At 37.9% G+C, this 18,913-nt stretch overlaps 1 protein-coding gene across 1 annotated transcript in view; it reads right to left on the bottom strand.

The window, feature by feature from the left end:
• TDP1 (tyrosyl-DNA phosphodiesterase 1) overlaps positions 1-18,913 on the bottom strand; it is an 89,646-nt gene that overhangs the window by 26,947 nt on the left and 43,786 nt on the right. The window lies entirely within an intron of this gene.

The raw sequence follows: 18,913 nt of genomic DNA, 5'->3' as shown, positions 1-18,913 counted from the left end.
AATTTCTATATACCTGAAGTCTGTTAAATTGAGATCTTATTTTAAATTTTCCAAATACAATAAAGCTTATCACCAAAGTTTCTTGGTGATAAAGACAGAAAATGTACTTTACAGACTGGTAAGCGATCAATAATTGGGATGCAAAATAGAAATAAAATGAGTGTATTTTATGAGATCAACAAAATGACATTACCCCAAGGGTCTATACAATATTTGGATTGATTTTTAATGTATTTATAAATAAATCCTGCAATATAGTTAAAATACCTAATGATGTTGTATGTGTTTCTGTGCGGTTGGAAGTAAAAAGCAAGCCAGGTTGTGAGATAGACCTAAAAGGGAAATGTATACTGCTAATATAACTCCAAATTGAAACCCATAGGTAAGAGATAGATGAGAGAAATAGCTTACATTCTCTGTATATGAAACGAACACAGCAAATAAAGATGAAGAACAGCTTTTTGGGAAAGGGGACTGTTTGCACAAGGTGCCGATGAAGCCTTCTAATATGTGTCTGCTTGTGGTTTGTGTGCTGATGAGAGGAGGTAGCTGTTGGTTAAAAATATACATCCATTTGGATAAGTCTTATATGTTCTATAAGGGGCTGCCTCTAAAAATCACTCCCAAACTGAAATTGCTTCAAAATGTAGCAACCCATTAATTAATGAATTAGAGTTGTTATAGTCTCATCACATTTGTTTTGTGATCACTGTACTAGCTACCCCAATGTTTTTGAATGCAATTCGAATGTTGGTTTAATCTAAGCTTTTCTTGACAGCAAAGAATTTCCAGGACCATCTTCTCCACATAGAGATGACTTGCCTAATGCAGAACTAATTTCCTATCAATAATGTATAATGCCCCAATTTGGGGAGTTGAAGGCAGTTAAAGCTTGCAGGCGATATTTTTAATGTCAGTTTCCATATTGTGGAACAGCCTCCCTCTAAAGATTTGATTGGGGCCCCACAATTGGTTTTCTTGAAACTATTAAAGACTGTGCTGCTCCAAAGTGAATGAGCATCATCTTGCCTTTGGTTTGGGGATAATTTTGTGGGTCCCCCTCCCATTTTTATTACGTTTTAATGCTTTATGGTAAATGAAAGCTGACTCAAAATGGTTTATAGAAAACCCACACACCCAAATCAGTATTTACATTTTGATTCTCACCAGTCACTGGAGCACAAAAGGTTTGTGTGTGTGAAGGTTTGTCTATCAGCAAATGGGAAAGGAAAACAAACTGAAACACATCAAGGAAGCTCTCAGAACTTGTGGCTACCCCAACTGGACCTTTGTCAAATCCAGAAAAAGATCTAGAAGGAGCTCCTCCATAACTAAAAAAGAAAACAACAGACAAAGCAATGTTGTCATTCAATATATTGCAGGAATATTTGAAAAGCTCAGGAGGATTTTCAACCAACGCAACATATGAGCACACTTTAAACCCAAGAATACACTAAGGCAGAAGCTTGTCCACCCCAAGGATAAAACACTGAACCTTCTGAACTGAAGAGAATAGTGGTTGCTAGGAAGTCAAATGTTGTTCTTCTAAAGACTACTCTTTGCCAAGGATGAGTGAAGCTTCTTGCATTATTTGTTTCTCTTTTTCCCCCCCTTCGATAATAGATTAAAAATATACCATCGTTGTCATCATATAATAGCTAACTGAATAATAAAGATAAGTAAGTAAATAACAGTGGCAAAGCTTAGAAGCAAAGATTGAATAAGTTGAAAACAATATTTTATACTGCAAGGTATAGAGGTACTAATGGAGATTGGACTAAGTTGTAGGTTTTTATTTTCTTATTTATATTTTGTGTTGATATCTTTGCATTTTCCTCCTTTCTGATACTATTTTAAAACACTTTTAGTCCTTTGAAATAGGTGAGTGATACACACACACACGCGCGCGCGCGCACACACACACACACACACACACCAGGGGCGGGTTCCTGCCAGTTCTAACCTCTTCTATAGAAGAGGTTCCACAAATCTACAGTGCCGTTTAGAACTGGTTTCAGCTCCCTCCCTCCGCCCATCCACACATCATCAAGATGAAGAGCGAGAGGAGGAATTTGGGAGTTGAAGTCTACAAGTCTTAAAGCTGTCAAGTTTGAACATCCCTGAGGTTTTTTTCCTAAAGGGTGATGGGTGCAAGGGTCTTGTAACTTGACAGCTTTAAGACTTGCATGCTTCAAATGCCAGAGTTTCTGAGCCAACATTTTGGTTGCTAAGCAAGAGCATTGTTAAGTGAGTTCACCACATTTTACAAGTTGGCCATGCCCACCCAGTCACATGGCTGGCAAGCCACTCCCACCCAGTCACATGGCCAGCAAGCCACTCCCACAAAGCAGGGCACACCTACAGAAGAAGTTCTAAAAATATTTGAAACTCACCACTGTTACACACACACACACACACCTGGTTGATTGTATCACAAAATAGTGGTGGTCTTCAGGATTTTTGACTCAGCACAGATAGGATGGGTGTTAAATTCTGGTTGGTTGCCTGTAGTTTGGATAGTTAAAAAGGAATGGCAGGAAAAATGCTGGCGGGGACAGGAGATAAACCAGTAATTCCCAAAGAGGGCGGTACCACCCCCTGGGGGGCTGTGGGATGACTTAGGGGGGCGCTAAGAGGCAAGGGAGGTGGCAGAGGAGTGCTGGAGGTTGCCCCATCACAGGGCGCAATTCTGCCTGGGGCTCTGTTGGCTGCCAGTCAGCTGAGCACTTCCGGCAGGGGTGAAATTCAGTCTAACGTCCCAAAGACTGGAAGAATTTTTTGCTTGCTTGCTTGCTCGCTCATTCAGGAGGCATACAATCATGTCAGGCCGGGGGGGGGGCAAAGGGGGGCAGAGAAAGAAGAGAAGAGCCTTTTGCGTGCTTTTCTCCTCTGATATGACTCTGCGTGTGCTGTGCACAGAGAAGAGATACGGGACTGAACGGGACTGTCCTTGGACCTGCATTTCAGGGATTGGGAATTGGCGCTGCATTAAGCAGCAAGTCCGATGTCACTGCACAAGAGTGCTCGCCTGCCTGCCTGCCTCTCGCACTTTTATAAATGGCTTTACTTCTGACTCCCTTTCCGGGGCTGTGCTGCGAGCCGCCTCTTCGAGGCCTGTGCAGTGGAGCCAGCCCCCAATCCTTCTTGTACCGTCTCCACATGGACGTGCCACTCTCGCCTATCTCTACCCCTCCCGTCTTAGAAATGCAACACAGGTAAAAATGCGGCTGGGTGGGGGGAGAGGCTAGCCCCCCTCTGCCTCCTCGCTCCATTTGTAGAGGTGGCCTTAAAAAGCGAGGAGTGGGAGGAAGGGCACTTGGGGTGGTTTCTCAAACTTTGAGTTGCAAAGTAATCTCATTGAAGGCTGAAATATAGGAGGTTGTGGAAAAGGGAAAAGCATTTCCAACATACACTGTTTTAAAAAAGTAAATTAAAAAGTTGTCTAATTACTGTCTAAAGTTGGATATTGTCACATACAGGAAAAAGCAAAGCAAAACAAAATTATGATAGAACAACGTCCCATATTAGAAGAAAATGCTGTTTAAATGTTCCAGTATGCCAAACAAGATGTTTTATAACCAAATGGAGTCAAAACATTGCAGCCCTTCCTATCTTGATATTTATGCACAGTGAGACCTTTGTCACAGATAAATCTGGATAATGGCATCACTCTTAGGTTGTATGAGTATACATGAGCTGCAAGTCTTGTATTTTGCCATAGTATCATCTACAGCTCCATAAGTACTACTAGGGTTTTGACCAGCTGCTGGGCACCAATATATTGAGGAATACGGAAAGACTGATCACGTGGAGCAGTGTAATGAGCATTTCTGAAATGGCAGATACCACAGAACAAAGTCTTCTTCCTTCTCTACCCCCACCCCACCCTGTTATTTTGAAAAAAAAAACAAAAGGCAGCAGTGTGTGTGTGAAAGCATGTACTGTATTACACAGAATTTACTGAACAGTGAAGTAGTTACTAAATTTTACTGAGTTTACTAAGTTACTAGTTACTCAGGTTCTTGATAAATGACTATCAGACTTTGAAAACCTGGTATCACAGGATCATGTTCAACAATTTTGCTGAATTAACATGAACTAAAAAGGTTTTTAAATTGGATTTTGAATAAATGTGCAATTAATTGTTACAGTTTTGCATTTTACTGTTACTACCTTCCTTCCGTTGTGCAAATCGCCCAGTCACATGACCCCCCCAGCCTCACCCACCAAGCCACGCCCACAGAACCGGTAGTAAAAAAAATTGAATTCCTCCACTGGATGGAGGGCGCTGAGGATCAGTTTGTAGCACCAAGGGGACGGTGGACTGAAGAAGTTTGGGAACCACTGGATAAACCAACCAATTTAATTTAAAACAGACATAAATGGGGTGGAGTATAAACATTTCACAAAGCACAAGTTAAAAATTCTTCAATCGCTTAAAATTCATAAGTAACTTCTTGTAACCCAATCTTACATGCTATGACATAAGAATCAATGTCTTATTCCAGTTTTCAACTGCAATATTATATTTCTGTTACTTATTTTCCATTAACTATATTTGTGTTGCTAAAATGTTTTTTCCCCAGTGTTTTGTTTCTCCTGAACCATGAAGAATCAATTCTGTAAGTCTTTCATATTGTGCCATCTGTCAGTTCAGTCTGTAATTTTCTAATGAAATACTGTGGGTTTTTTTCCAATTGTTTATATGGATATAGTCTTTAATTACCTTGCCTCTATTAAACCATCTCTCAGTAGATCACACACAGTCTACAACCAAATAAGAATTTCTCCAACAGTTCTAATTTTTCCTCTTCTGCCAAAAACATCTGAAAATGCTTAATTTATACGCAATGAAGGTAGCGGTTTCAAAATTTATTATTGTAATTATTTATATTGTTGTTAAACATTATCAGGTAGCTGAGGAATGCTGATAAGAAGAACACCATAGCTGCGTAGCAAGTTGACACAGAACAATCACAATACCATTGACCAAGTAGATATTCATGTTTGCTTCCATGTGTGAGCAGAGAGTTACTCTTTTATATTTATTGTATCATCTTGTTTTCTGGAATATTCTTTTTAACTTTTAAATAATATATTTGAAAACAGCAAAATAATTTACTTTCTTCTTTTAAAAAAAATGCTCAGTTTACACCTAAAAATTTGGGGAAAAGGGAGTACCTATTAAAAATCCAATCAATTACTTCATAAAGTCTTAAATCAAAAAGTCTAGAAATCCTTATGTTCTTATATCTATTCTATGGAAAAAAGAAAAGGAAGAGGCTATTTTAATTGCTTTGGAAAATGGAAGTAATTGCTACATGGGTCCCTTAAACCTAGTTCCTTTATTAGCAACTCTTTGTTCTCCAGTCCATCCTGAAATTCCAGTAAATGTTCAGCTAACATAGCCAATTAGTTCACTTCTGAATTTAACCAAGATTGCATTCTGTGCCATACTTTATCTTCCTTGTTCCTTCTCACTGTCATTATTTCTTCTCATTATATCCAATCCCACATCCTCTTGTTTCTTCTGTGCCCATCTTTATCAGGAAAGCCCACTATCATTGTATTCAAATTGGTAAAATATTTTTTAATGTTTGACAATTTGCATATATTACCGAAATTCTAATATCCAGATTCTTAATATACTTGAAGAGATTTTAGTGAAAAGAGAAAGTTAGCATTGTAGCACCATTTATGAGAAAAATGAATACACAGAGATACACAGAGAGGGATTTGCAGTCCTGGGGATTTTTGCTTGATGATTCAATTCTGTGAGTACCTACCTCTGAATAGTGGTAATCCCAGTACTGTTGATCATGAATCCCCAACCCCTGGTCCGCAGACTGTACTGATCCATGGCCTATTGCGAACTGGGCCATACATGTAGTGGCCGAGCACATGAAACTTGTGTGCAGAATCATTCCTTCCCCCCGCTGCTGCCGATCTGCAGAGCCGAAAACGTTGGGGACCGCTACTGTAAATAGTTCCTGACACTGTACTTCCATCTTTAAACAAAATATAAAATTATTAATAAGACTAAATCAGAGGGAGCTACTGCTACTTCTTTAGGCAGCATATTATTTGATGGCCATGATGTTTTGCCCTTAATTGTGGCCACAAAATAGAGATGGCATAGCAGGATAGCCCAGAGCAGTTGAAGCTTCACTGCAAACCACAGCTTTTATCCTATGGAAAACTACTTTTCCTTAGAATTTGACTTACAAAATTTTTACAATTAATCTTCATTATCACTATGTGAGATAATTCACCATTACTTCCATTTTATGCATGTAAATTAAAACTGATACAGTGCAAGACTATAAGTCCCGGAATGGTTTGGAATGAAGCCTAGGCTGAATTGTCACTTGTCTTGTAAATCCTTTATTATTTACTTACACTTAAGCCAGAACGGATGTCATAATTTCTTGCAACATCAGGAAACAGGGAAAGGAAACACAAATCAGTGTTTTTAGTTCACATTTTCATTGTTAACTTTTCCTAGCAGAGGAGGAGGTACTTTGTCCCTTAGACTTGTAAAGCTTATAGAGGAAAAGCACACACATTTCCCCATCAACATGCTTATAGGGTGCAAGAACATATTGGCCAAGATGGACAAAATGACCTCATTTGCTTCCCACACCTTCTTTTCACACAGTCTTATTTTCTTACATATTGTCTAGACATTCCTCAACATTACATATTAATAAAGAAAATTCCAGCAGTACCCGAGAGTACAATATGCATTTCAGTGAGCTACACCAGTAAATTCTAGATTTACCTGGGATATTGAAAATGAGCTACTTAGGGATAAAAAGTGTCCCAGGGGATCTGTTGGAGCTGTTCTTCCAGCTTAGGAGTCACAGGCCTGAATGTTTCTACTATCACTGGGACCATTTTGGCCTTTCAATACCTTTTCTAGTTCCTCCCTCAGACTCTGCTTCCTCCGTCTTGGGTCCTCTACCAGAGGCTTCAGTTTTGCACAGTATCTTAGCTGTTTTAGGAGTTCTGTGAAGTATCTTCCATAAATCATCATTAAGGTCTGTATGAGTATGGGTATTATACATATATACTGTACATACACACATTATTCTTTTAATAAGGTTGTTGCATTAGTTTTACTTATTTAATTTAATCTTTAATTAAATTATTGAAAAAACATGAACATTATGCAGTATATTTGGGTTCAGTCCTGGCATTCTGAGGAGGGAATGGACCTCTGCCTCTTTATTTGCAGGGACCACCTCCTCTGGCATCTCCTGAAAGGTTTTAACCAGCCAAGATGGCATGGATTGACCGGAAGTCCTCCAGCTGGACAGATGAGGGGTGTGTGAGCTCTGAAGAGTCTCACATAAACTCTGTCTGACAAACCAATTCCGAGATCCTTTTTGGATCAGAACCCCCCTGAGGGGAGGTGAAGAAAGGGCAGCGTCTCATCAGACCCAGAGGGAGAGCAACAGGTCCCTCGTAGGTCGGAGATTTGCTCTCTGAATTGAGTGGCAGCATGGCAACATGGCTGCACAAGAAGCTGGCTTCCAGCCAAAGCAACTGAAGAGGAGTGTGCAGGACAAGATGAAAGCCCAGTAAGAAGATCTCCCACAGTTATAAATCAGAATTTGGAAAAGGCAAAGAGCCTTGAGAGTATAAATAATATTAACGGACAGATCTGGATTTTGGCAAAAAGAAAGAAAGAAGGGTTGAACCACTAGCCCAAAAAGAGCCATTTGCTTGAAACGCATGTGGACAGAAATCTGAACAGAAAAGAAGAAAGTAGAGAAGTGGCAAACCCACTCAAATGCAAACTCTAAATTTGGTTTTGGATTTGAAAAGATTGTGTTTTTAAAAGCGACTAGGAGGTTGAAATGAAAATCAAAACATACCGAGGAGATTTGCTCTGTTTGAATTTCTTCTAACTAATATATCTTAAGCAACTCCAATTAAGGAGAGGTGGAATATAACAAGGAAAAAGAAAAAAGAAAAAAGCACTATTTTATCACTGATAACCTAATCTTGCCTGTGAGGCAAATGGAATACGAAACTCTGAGTAAGAAGATTTAATTAACCAATTGCTATAAATCAGAACTTGGAAAAGCAGGAGGCGAAGAGAAACATACTGGAATTTGGCTGTATGCAAGTTTGTTCCAATTAATATATTTTGAGCAATTATAACCAATGAGAGGTGGAAGGTAACAAGGGAAAAAATAATAAAATCAAGAACCGGGAAAATACATTTCCTCTCTGCAAAAGATCAAGATGGCTCCCGTTTCTCTTCCTCTTTACATTAGCTGAATTAGCTAAATTTAAGGTAGATCAGAACTTTGAAATAAGAACTGTATAACTAACTGCAATTTTAAAACTGGACATTAGGGAAAAACAAAAGATCAAGATGGCTCCGGCCTTTCTTCCTCTCTACATCAGCTGAACTAGCTAAACTTAAGGTGGACCAGAACTCTGAAATAAGAACTGTATAACTAACTTAACTTTGAAGAACTACGTGAAATTATAAAAATATGCATAAATAATTAAAATCAAGTTTAAATAGAATTTTGAACTCAGAGAAGCAGGAACTGAAGAAATGAAGGAAGAAGGGGGAGGGATAATGAAGGGCTAGAAACGGTGGAAGATAAAAAGCAGACAAAAACTTCCTTGGGTTTGACAGTGGTATAGGGAAAATTGAAAAGAGGGGGATGTGTCCCAACAAAAGGAAATAAAAAGCAGAGAAAATATTTTACTGAGGCTTACAGTGGCAAAGGGAAAACTGTAGAGGGGGGTTATGCCTCAAGAAAGGGAAATACAAAAGATTTCACTGGGTTTGATAGTGGCTTGGGGAAAATGGAAGAGGATGGATATGTCAAAACAAAGAAAAGGGAGAAGACGGGAATAGAGAAGTGGGACAAAAGATTTACTAGGAAAAAATTAGATAATTAGAAATTGTTATAAGGGGAAATATAAAGCTGAAATATGTGGTTTATTTCTGTACATGATAATAAAATTGAGTTGCTGATTGAATATGATAATGGAAAGATAATTAAATAAAGGTTAAAATATAAGGAATATGGACAAATATGAAACTGTTACGGGGAGAATGTAAAGCAGAGGTATGAGATTCACTTTTATACATGACAAACTGAGTTGCTAATTGATTGAATATGACAATGGAAGGACAATTAAGTATGGGTTAAAATATATGAAATATGGAACATGTAGAACTCCTAAGACGATGAACAAAGTGAGATGTGCATCGCTTTTTATTCTATATAGTAGATTAAGGGAATTGTGATGATCATTGAACAGTATGGATTGTTATTTAAAGACAATTAAGGGTAACCTAAACCAAGATATGGAAAAATGGAGAGGGAACATGAAATATACCTACAATGGGAAATTATTGAGATTACAAAGATAGAAACACAAATTTGGGGAGTGTAAGGATGCATAATTATATAAATATAATAATGAGAATAGCTGGGAATTGTAACCAGGTCTACATCTTACCCAAAAATAGGCTGGGGTGGGTGGATTAAAAATACAATTACTATATATGTATACTTCTTTTTTTCTCTTTAAAAAAAAGAAAGATATGTTAAAATTAAATATGTATATTGAAAAGGAATTATAAATACCATCAACACAAAATGGAGCTTGCTCAGAGGCTGAATTACACTAAGTAAATGAGATGAAGACTGTGAAATAGAGGAGAGAGGTAAGGGAAGAAGAGAGGGATAGGAGAGAAGGGCTGGGAGAGGAGGAGAGAAAGGAGGAGTGGAAAGGGGAGAGAGGAGAAGGAGAGAGGAAGGGGAAGTAGAGAAGAGAAGGACAACAGAGGGAAGAAAGGAGGTAGGGAGGAGGAGAGAGGGAGAAGAAAGTGATGGATAAGGTACAAATATGGTGTATGGAAAGCAGAGGAGCCAATAATTTTTTGGGAGTTGATGATAAGACAAAATGATGTAAACAGTTAATAATATAATACAATGTTGGTTATGTAATAATATACATGTGGCTATATATTATGAAAATAAAAAAATGTATATATGAAAAAAGATGGCATGATTTAAAATTCAGGCAGAAACACCCTACCTTCAAGGATGGTGGCTATTTTCTCAGAGCCAATAGAATCAAACCCTTACCAAATATACATGCCAATTTGTTTCTTAACGAACTCCATAGGACTTAAGCATCCAGAGTGCAACTCCGAGTGGAGCTGAATGATTTTAGCTAACATATGGTATAAAATACCCTCAGTGGCCCTGCATGTGATTTTCTAACTCAGCCCCCCTCCCAAAAAAGCAGGGACCAAGTCCCTTTAAATACAGTTCAGATGCAATCTAAGAATGCAGTAAAAGCAATAAAAAGTGTTGCTACTTTTATCACCATGGTGTATCCTTAATAAAGTCTCTTAATTACTGGTATTTTGTTTGGATTTACTCTTTGTTGTCCTCTAGTGACACTCTAACCATCTCTTCAACCAGTTCATCTCCCAGAATTTCAGAATTTTTCTGAAAACAAAATAGTTTTTTGGGGAATTTGCCTGCAGAGAGAAGCTGTACGGGTGCAGTTATTCCTATTCTATCCTCTCATTCCAAGTTAGGCAAATTGTGCACCAGATTATTGGGAATTCCACCAAGTGTCCTCTGGAATTCAATTGGTCCATCAGGCATCTGAAATGACCAGATGAATTAGATGCTATTGCTCTGGTGTGAGAAGCAGATAAGAGTGATCTGATCATGACAAGGGACAAACAGAAATATTTCTCAGGTCCAGATCATATTACCACCATCTAACACTGAAACACATATTATTCCCATTGTGTGTTCATGCCCTTAATTACTTGGATTATGGCCATGGTTGCCATGGTGGCCTTGAACGGATTAGGAAGAGTTATCAGTGTTAGTGAGTGTGGGATTTATCCCATTTATATACAGTAACTTGCCCTGCCAGTGTTAGTGGGGATGTAGTATCTTTTCCATCATTAGGATATTTTTTCTACTTGATTGTTTGTCTCTTTCATTTCATTTCATTTTATTAAAGCTTATAGGCCGCCCTTTTCCCTGAGGGGACTCAGGGTGGCTTACAAATCATGGGAAGGGGAGTGCAAGACAAAAAAAAACCCATAAAACTGTGCGTGAATAATAAAAAAAGAAAATAAAAATAAAACACAACTTTCATTCAACATTCGGGTGGGGCGGATTAGAATCTTATCTCCAGGCCTGATGGGATAGCCAGATCTTAAGGGCTGTGCGGAAGGTCTGGACGGTGGTGACGGTACGAATCTCCACGGGGAGATCGTTCCAAAGGGTCGGAGCTGCTACTGAGAAGGCTCTCCTCCGCGTAGTCGCTAGTTGGCACTGACTGGCGGATGGAACTCGGAGGAGGCCTAATCTGTGTGATCTGATAGGTCGAAGGGAGGTAATCGGCAGGAGGCGGTCTCTCAAGTACGCAGATCCACTACCATGGAGAGATTTATGGATGGTAAGTAGCACCTTGAAGCGCACCCGGAGATCAACAGGTAGCCAGCGCAGCTCGGGGAGGATAGGTGTTATGTGGGCGAACCGTGGTGCACCCACAATCACTCGCGCGGCCGCATTCTGGACTAGCTGAAGTCGCCGGATGCTCTTCAAGGGCAGCCCCATGTAGAGCACATTGCAGTATTCTTGATTTGCCTCCTTAATCAAAATTCTGTTGAGATCTTAATGTACCATGAGCTTATGGTATCTTATTGCCAGCCTGCAAATGTAAATAAAAATGATATCAGAAGAAAACAACTAAATAATGAGCCATGGTGGCCCAGTGGTTAGAATGCAGTACTGCAGACTACTGCTGCTGACTGCAGTAGTAAATAAAGACTGCAGTTGGCAGTTGAAATCTTCCCAGGCTCAAGGTTGACTCAGCCTTCCATCCTTCCGAGGTGGGTAATAGGAAGACCCAGATTGTTGGGGGCAATATGCTGACTCTGTAAACTGCTATAAAACACTATGAAGCAATATATAAGTCTAAGTGCTATTGCTATTGCTAAATTAGTTGATTATTTTCAGAGAAATCATATAACTAATAATTGTTGCTCTCCTCACCAGTGCATGTCTAACAATTGAACGTTTCAAGTAGCTGGACTTACTTGAAATATTCTCAAGAGCTGCAAATTCAGTGAAGCTTCACATAATTTAAAATACATCTGCAAGTTTTTCATTTACCAGAATTACACTCTCTTACTGACATGTAAATGACAACCTGAGCAACAGAAAGAACTATTGTGGGAACCATTACCATGCCTTCAGTAGCCTTTATTGGCATAATAGATTCAACATAGATATTCAGGAGGCTTTTTGGCAGTTTTTTGGATTGGCTTTGGTTTACTAATATTGTCTGATCCCAGCCACCATAGTTTGTAGCCTAGCAAATTACATATACATGTCTAGCCAACTGAGATTTATAGAGTAAATTATACTTAAATAAACAATGTTTTGCTTAATTTAATTTTTATGTTAGATTTTTAATCTTGCCTTTATTATTTTTATAAATAACTGAAGGTGATGAGCATACCTAACTCTGCTAGGTGGGTTGGGATGAGAGAATGATTGACTCAAAATCACTCAGCTGGCTTTCAGGCCTAAGGTAGAACTAGAACTCACAATCTTCTGGTTTCTAGGCTGATACTTTAATTACTAGAAAAATGGCTTTTAAACCATTTATGAACAAAATCTTAATGCTTTATTTTTTTAATGTTAAGTGAAGGAAGGAAAGTAATTTTTTAAAAGTCTGTTTTAATTTAAATATATTCTTAGGGTTTTATTCTAGCAAGTAATGAATCAAATACCGTAACCTATAATCACCTCAATTCCAATCAGGTGAAGCACATTGCGATATGAGAAGCTGTGATATCATTAACCTGTGAGGGTTCTACTGACAATTGAATGGGGAGTAAAAGGGTACCAAAATGTGCAATGGAAATCAAACAGCAAATTTTCAAGACAGTCCATAAATATTCGTCACTTTTAAAGGCTCAAAGTTCATTTGTCTGACTGTGATTTGGACATTGCAGAACTAAATGCTTTGAGACACAAAAGTCTATTCTCATCAGCAACAAGTAGGTTGAATTGTCAGTTCTTTATCAAGCCTATGATTAAAAACTGTTAACTTAAGCAATAAAGTATATAATAGATGGAAAAAGGACAAAGTATGGCAGATTAATAAGGAACAGAAATTCGTTATTAAGTTTCACAACAGCATAAACACCTGGCTATTTCTCCACATGCAGGGTGCAGGGTGTTAATGTAGTATGGGTCTACCGATTTTATTGTGAGATCAGCTGCTATCACTATTTCTTTTTTATTCTTTTTTTTTACTGTTATGGATTGTGATTTTTTTTTTGCCATCCAGAGTGCTTTGATGGATGAGTGACTTCATAAATATGCTAAACAAACAAACCTCAACAATTAACCACATGGGAGTCAAATATAGCTCAAATGTGATCAAAACTCCTACAGGTGTGAACTAACCCTATTTAGGCAGCTCCACTGGAAGAAGAAAAACCTCATAGATAAATATCCTGTTTTACGTACCTGGTTTTTGGAGAAAAAAAACAGCAAAAGGTAATTGAAAAAGTAAGTGACTCTATAGGGGACCTCACTGCCAATGCCTGGCAACCTGATATCTTCCAAATAGGATTGATTTCAGTGGTCAAATCACAGGCCAGAAGTGATTGTACTGGGAAAAAGCCCATGGTGAGTTTGTCTCTAGTGAAAATAGAGAAAGGCAATGCTTGAAAACAGGGCCAACAGGACTTCAGGTTAATGGAGAAGAAAACTGCCTAAATCTGAAGGATGAAGTTCATTTCTCTGGAATGAAACTGAGGGAGGGAATGCTGGAATTGGGATCCAAAAATCTGCAGAAAAAGCAGAGGAGTAATATTAAATCGTTCTTAAGCATATAATTAAAAGGTGAAAGCCTGGAAGAAGCAAGTCTTATCTAAGTAATATTCAATCAGATGGTCCTGAACAGAGTTTTGAAAGATAGAATGCTCCATCCGAATCTTATGCTGTATTTTCTGGGATCTTGATTGTTTTTAGCAATTATCTTTAATAGCAAATAATTATGTGTGTGAAGTTATACAACAGTAAGCCTTAGGTCCTGCCCATTGTGGATCTGTTTGTCTCCACATAACATTTTATGGAAGACTGATATTGAAGATCCTGTTTGCAATTTCTTGTGCTCATTGACTTGAATATTTGACTACCTAAAAAATAGTCACATTTTTAAAAGTTCCTTTTTAAAATGCTTAAACTATATTTCCTGCTTTGGCTTGCAACTAATGAAAAAGGGAGTGCTATTTTTTATTAAAGCTATAAAGTTATAAAGACTAGGTGACACTACAGAATTTACTTTTTTGTCATTATTATAACTCTCACACAGGTCTGCGACTAAAAAGCTGTTTGATTATTTTCATCTAATTTCCATGTATTTTGGTGTGCTGAAACAAATAAAATATTGAAAAAGCTCCTAGATATCATGATTTGTCACAACATGCAAAATTGTCTTCAAATTTATAAAAAAAAATTTTTTTTGGTATTTTTTTATATTATGGGTTTTTAACCAACTTTAAGGTCCAAATTACTATTAATTAATTCACATAAGTGCATTTAAGATATAAAAAAAAACCTTAAACCGTTTGTCTGAGTTATGTAAAAAAATATAGCACTGTAAATTTGATGGTCAGCAATATATACATAAGCTAAGCAAGTTTTAAGTCTGTGCTTCTAATGGTAGAAGGTGTTAATCTTTCCTGAAGAATCCAGTGGGAGGGAGACACAGGGCAGATAGCAGCATCTCCGGTCAGTGCAGGGGGTGTGGCCAGCACTGTGACGTCTCGTGTACAGACACAGAGCTGCTCTCTCCTGCATGCCACACTTGTGCACGAATCATCATCAGATTCTTGGTTCTAGGCTGTTCACACTTTTTCATCGCAATTCATGTTAGTTCGTCATTCTTCAACGGTTATGTTATGGCTCCGCGAAAGTGTATTAATTCGCCAGACAGTTTCTGTTTCATCTGGGGTGAATATACAGTGTTGAAGCAACAGCAGAATATTACAGACTTTGTGAAAAAAGTATACTTTGCATACTTTGGACTAAAAATTGGAGATCCAGATAAAGTTTGGGCGCCTCATAAAGTGTGCAAATGGTGTGTTGAGGACCTCCGAAACTGGTTCAAGGGTAAGAAAAAATCTTTCCGTTATGGGATTCCTATGGTATGGCGCAAGCAAAAGAACCATAGTGATGACTGTTACTTTTGTTCATGCGATGTGAAAGGGTTTAATTCCAAATGGAAGCATTCCATTTCATACCCCAATCTTCAGTCAGCAATTCGTCCCATCCCCCATGGCACAGATATATCAGTACCCAAGCCCCCTGCTACTTTGGAAGAGATATCTAGCTCCGATGAAGGTGAAGTCATACCTGAACCAGATGATGAATCAAGTTCTGACTTTGAAGATGATACAAGACCAAAATTGTTTTCTCAGGAAGAGATGAATGATTTGGTAAGAGACTTGAATCTTCCCAAAGATGCCGCTGAGTTATTCGGATCAAGGCTGAAAAGCAGGAATTTATTGTTGCCAGGAGTGTCATCTTCATGGTTCAGATATCGTAAAAAGGAGTTCGTTCCTTACTTCTCCCAGGAAGACAAGTTGGTTTATTGCATCGATGTTGAAGGTCTGTTGGGTCAATTTAAAATCCAATATGATTCAGAGCAATGGCGTCTTTTTATAGATTCTTCAAAAAGAAGTCTCAAAGCAGTTTTACTCCACAACGGTTTTTACGCTTCCATACCTGTAGGTCATTCCGTACACTTGAAAGAAACCTACGAGAACTTGGAATTGGTTCTTCGTAAACTTAAATATGAAGACCATGGTTGACAAGTGTGTGGGGACTTGAAGGTCTTGTGCATGCTGCTCGGGCAACAAGCTGGATATACCAAATACCCTTGTTTTCTGTGTCTATGGGACAGTCAAGACCGACAAAATCACTGGACCAAGAAGAGTTGGCAGCCAAGGGTGCTAACAGTCGGTGAAAAAAATGTCCTCCGAGAAACTTTGGTACCTTTCCATAAAGTTCTTCTACCACCTCTCCACATAAAATTGGATGAAGCAATTTGTAAAATCACTTCCAAGAGATGGCGAATGCTTCAAATACTTGGTCACCAAGTTTCCATGCCGGTTGGAGGCAAAATTGAAAGAAGGTGTGTTCATCGGACCAGACATTAGAAGGCTTATAGTTGATCAAGAGTTTGTCAATACCATGACGGATCCTCAAAAAGAAGGGTGGATTGCATTTAAAGAAGTCATACAGAAATTTTTAGGCAATAACAAAGATCCTCAATACAAAAAGATCGTCAGAAGAATGCTGAAAGCATTTCAAGCTTTAGGTTGCCTGATGAGTTAGAAAGTGCATTTCCTCCAGTCCCACCTTGACTACTTTCCTGAAAATTTGGGACCTGTGAGCGAGGAACAAGGTGAATGATTCCACCAAGACATTAAAGAGATGGAAAGGAGATACCAGGGAAAATGGAGCATTACAATGATGGCAGACTACTGTTGGATGCTTCAGAGACATTCCAGATGCTACTCACAAGCGTAAATGCATCAAGAGGAGTCTTACAAGGAAGAAGAATCGAGTTTTGTGTGTGTAGGTGAGCTCATTTCAGTTCAAAAAAGGATTTTCATGAAAATATTGTAATAAAATTTTAATTTTATAAATCTATTTCCATTTATTTTGAGGTATTGCCTTATTTAACATAGTTACCTAAATTGTCAGGAGGTGTGATGTCCTATGAAAAAAAATGGAGGTCATTTTTGGATTCAGCGCACCAAAAAACATAAAGATTACATGGAATAACCAAAACAGCTCACAATTTTTTTTTTTGCGGGCCTAAATTATTGTTAAATGAAACAATTGTTTTAGGCCTAAGTAAGTGTACATAATTAACATCAATAATTGCTGGGGCTGGATCCCTGTATATCCCACATCCTGGGGTCATGAAGGAAGTTGTTACATAAAGCCATACCTAAACAGATTGGTGAGGGCAGCTGGAATTACAAAGCCCCTGTACTATGGCAAAAAGATGAAACAGGATCTGTAAAACTCAGGGGATTGGAAGGAGAAAGGTTGGATACTATTTGTTGCATTGTGGACCCATGCTTTTGTTGCTTCATGAATATTTTTGGGTCTTTTAACAACCCCATAATCCCTTGCATTGGGGTGGAGTCAGGGTAACTGAATGGAGCTGAGTGTTTACTAGCTGGATGCCCTTCCTGTCGCCAATGCAGTGTTCGCAGCAGATATTTTTTCATTGCGCCTCAAAAAAAAAACGAGAGAGAGACAGAGACAGACAGAGACAGAGAAAGACAGAGATCTGCTGCTACCTAGGATGGAACTCACAGACTCTTGATTGTGATGCGAGAGCTCCCCTTCTAGGCACTGCACCACTGTGTTTCATGAATAGAATGATGTGAAATAATTTGATAGATGAAGTCTTTTTAACATCTCCAGGCTTGTGTTAAGAGGGCTCATTATTCTCCTTTTTTAAACTTTAAGATCCATGTTAGAATAGCTGGCTATGATGGCACATCAGAAGTGTGGCATTTTAATCATTATGCTTCAATGCTCAAAAATAATGGGTTTCATTTGCTTTTCTACTGATTTTTTTTCTATAGAAATGTTGGTGCATTTTAAAGATAATTTTCCTTGCTTTACGAGCATAGAAGCCATTGTTCAGTGCAAATGACAGCAAAGGCTTTTATTACTTCTTTGTATATTGGATTTTAGCATATTTAGCTATGCCTAAATAGAAACATTCTCAATTTTAACAACTTTGAACAGGAATAAATGAAGCTAGAATGTGACTCTTATTTTTACAACCTCTTCCTCTTCTATTTATTTATTTCATTATTTAAGGTAAAATGTTGTCCACTCATTATTGATCCATTTGATTTCTGGTTTCCTTGTTTAATCAATCATTAAAACAGTTTTCATTTAGTTGCCCATGTCACATTGAGCACTTGAGTGATTTTATTCAGCAGAATGAGGAATTTTCATCTTTCCTAATCAAAGCTCCATCATTATCATCAAGAACTACTGTATGAAAAAGGCTGGAGAATATAGATATTGGTACTTGCATGTTAAAATGGTACTTGCCCAGCATTTCATGTCCATGGACACTTACACGATAGGTTCTTGACATGTTGTTCCTTAAATTAATTCAGTACTGAATTTACTTACCCTTTACAATTTACTTTTCAAATACACTTAGGATACCTCAAATTTCAGAATGCATCAAAAATATGGGGCCCATGATTCTCATGGAATTGAAATTTAGCAAAGTTTATAAAAAATTTATGACATAAACATTATCAGTTTATGAGGTAATACAAAATGTCATAAAACATTTTCTTAAAACAAAACATCCATAAGACAAAGTGCCTAATCATACGTGCCTAATTGCAGACAGTTGCTGTTGAGTTGCAACTTTTTCAAAGAGTTCAGCCCATGAATAATAATAGATAAGGCTTTGGAACTGGAAATTAGAAGATACATTTTGAAAGCTAAGATGTTTTATAGTTCTAGTGGGTTTAACCTAATTTTATTTCACTATTTCTAGTGGAAGAACTTTGCCATTAGAAATATACAGTTGGTCCTGATAATATGGGCAATACAAAGGTTTTATGCACTAACATGCCATGGCATATCAATCTAATGATTAACTCTTGCAAACACATTACACAGTGCAGAATTCTGATGAGTGCAGAAATGACAAATAATCCTGGAAGATGAAGATGCAACAAATCTCTGAATAAGCAGTGAAGAACTTTTCACATATAAATTCAAAAGTAAATGTTTGCTTCTGAGTATTCATTAGAACTCAT

This window comes from Thamnophis sirtalis, unplaced genomic scaffold (assembly GCF_051295495.1).
Source record: "Thamnophis sirtalis isolate CommonGarterSnake01/CBP01778 unplaced genomic scaffold, rThaSir2_p1.2 scaffold_1, whole genome shotgun sequence".
NCBI lineage: Eukaryota > Metazoa > Chordata > Lepidosauria > Squamata > Natricidae > Thamnophis > Thamnophis sirtalis.
Note: the sequence above shows the minus strand (reverse complement) of the source record. Positions and strands in the feature narration are given on the sequence as shown.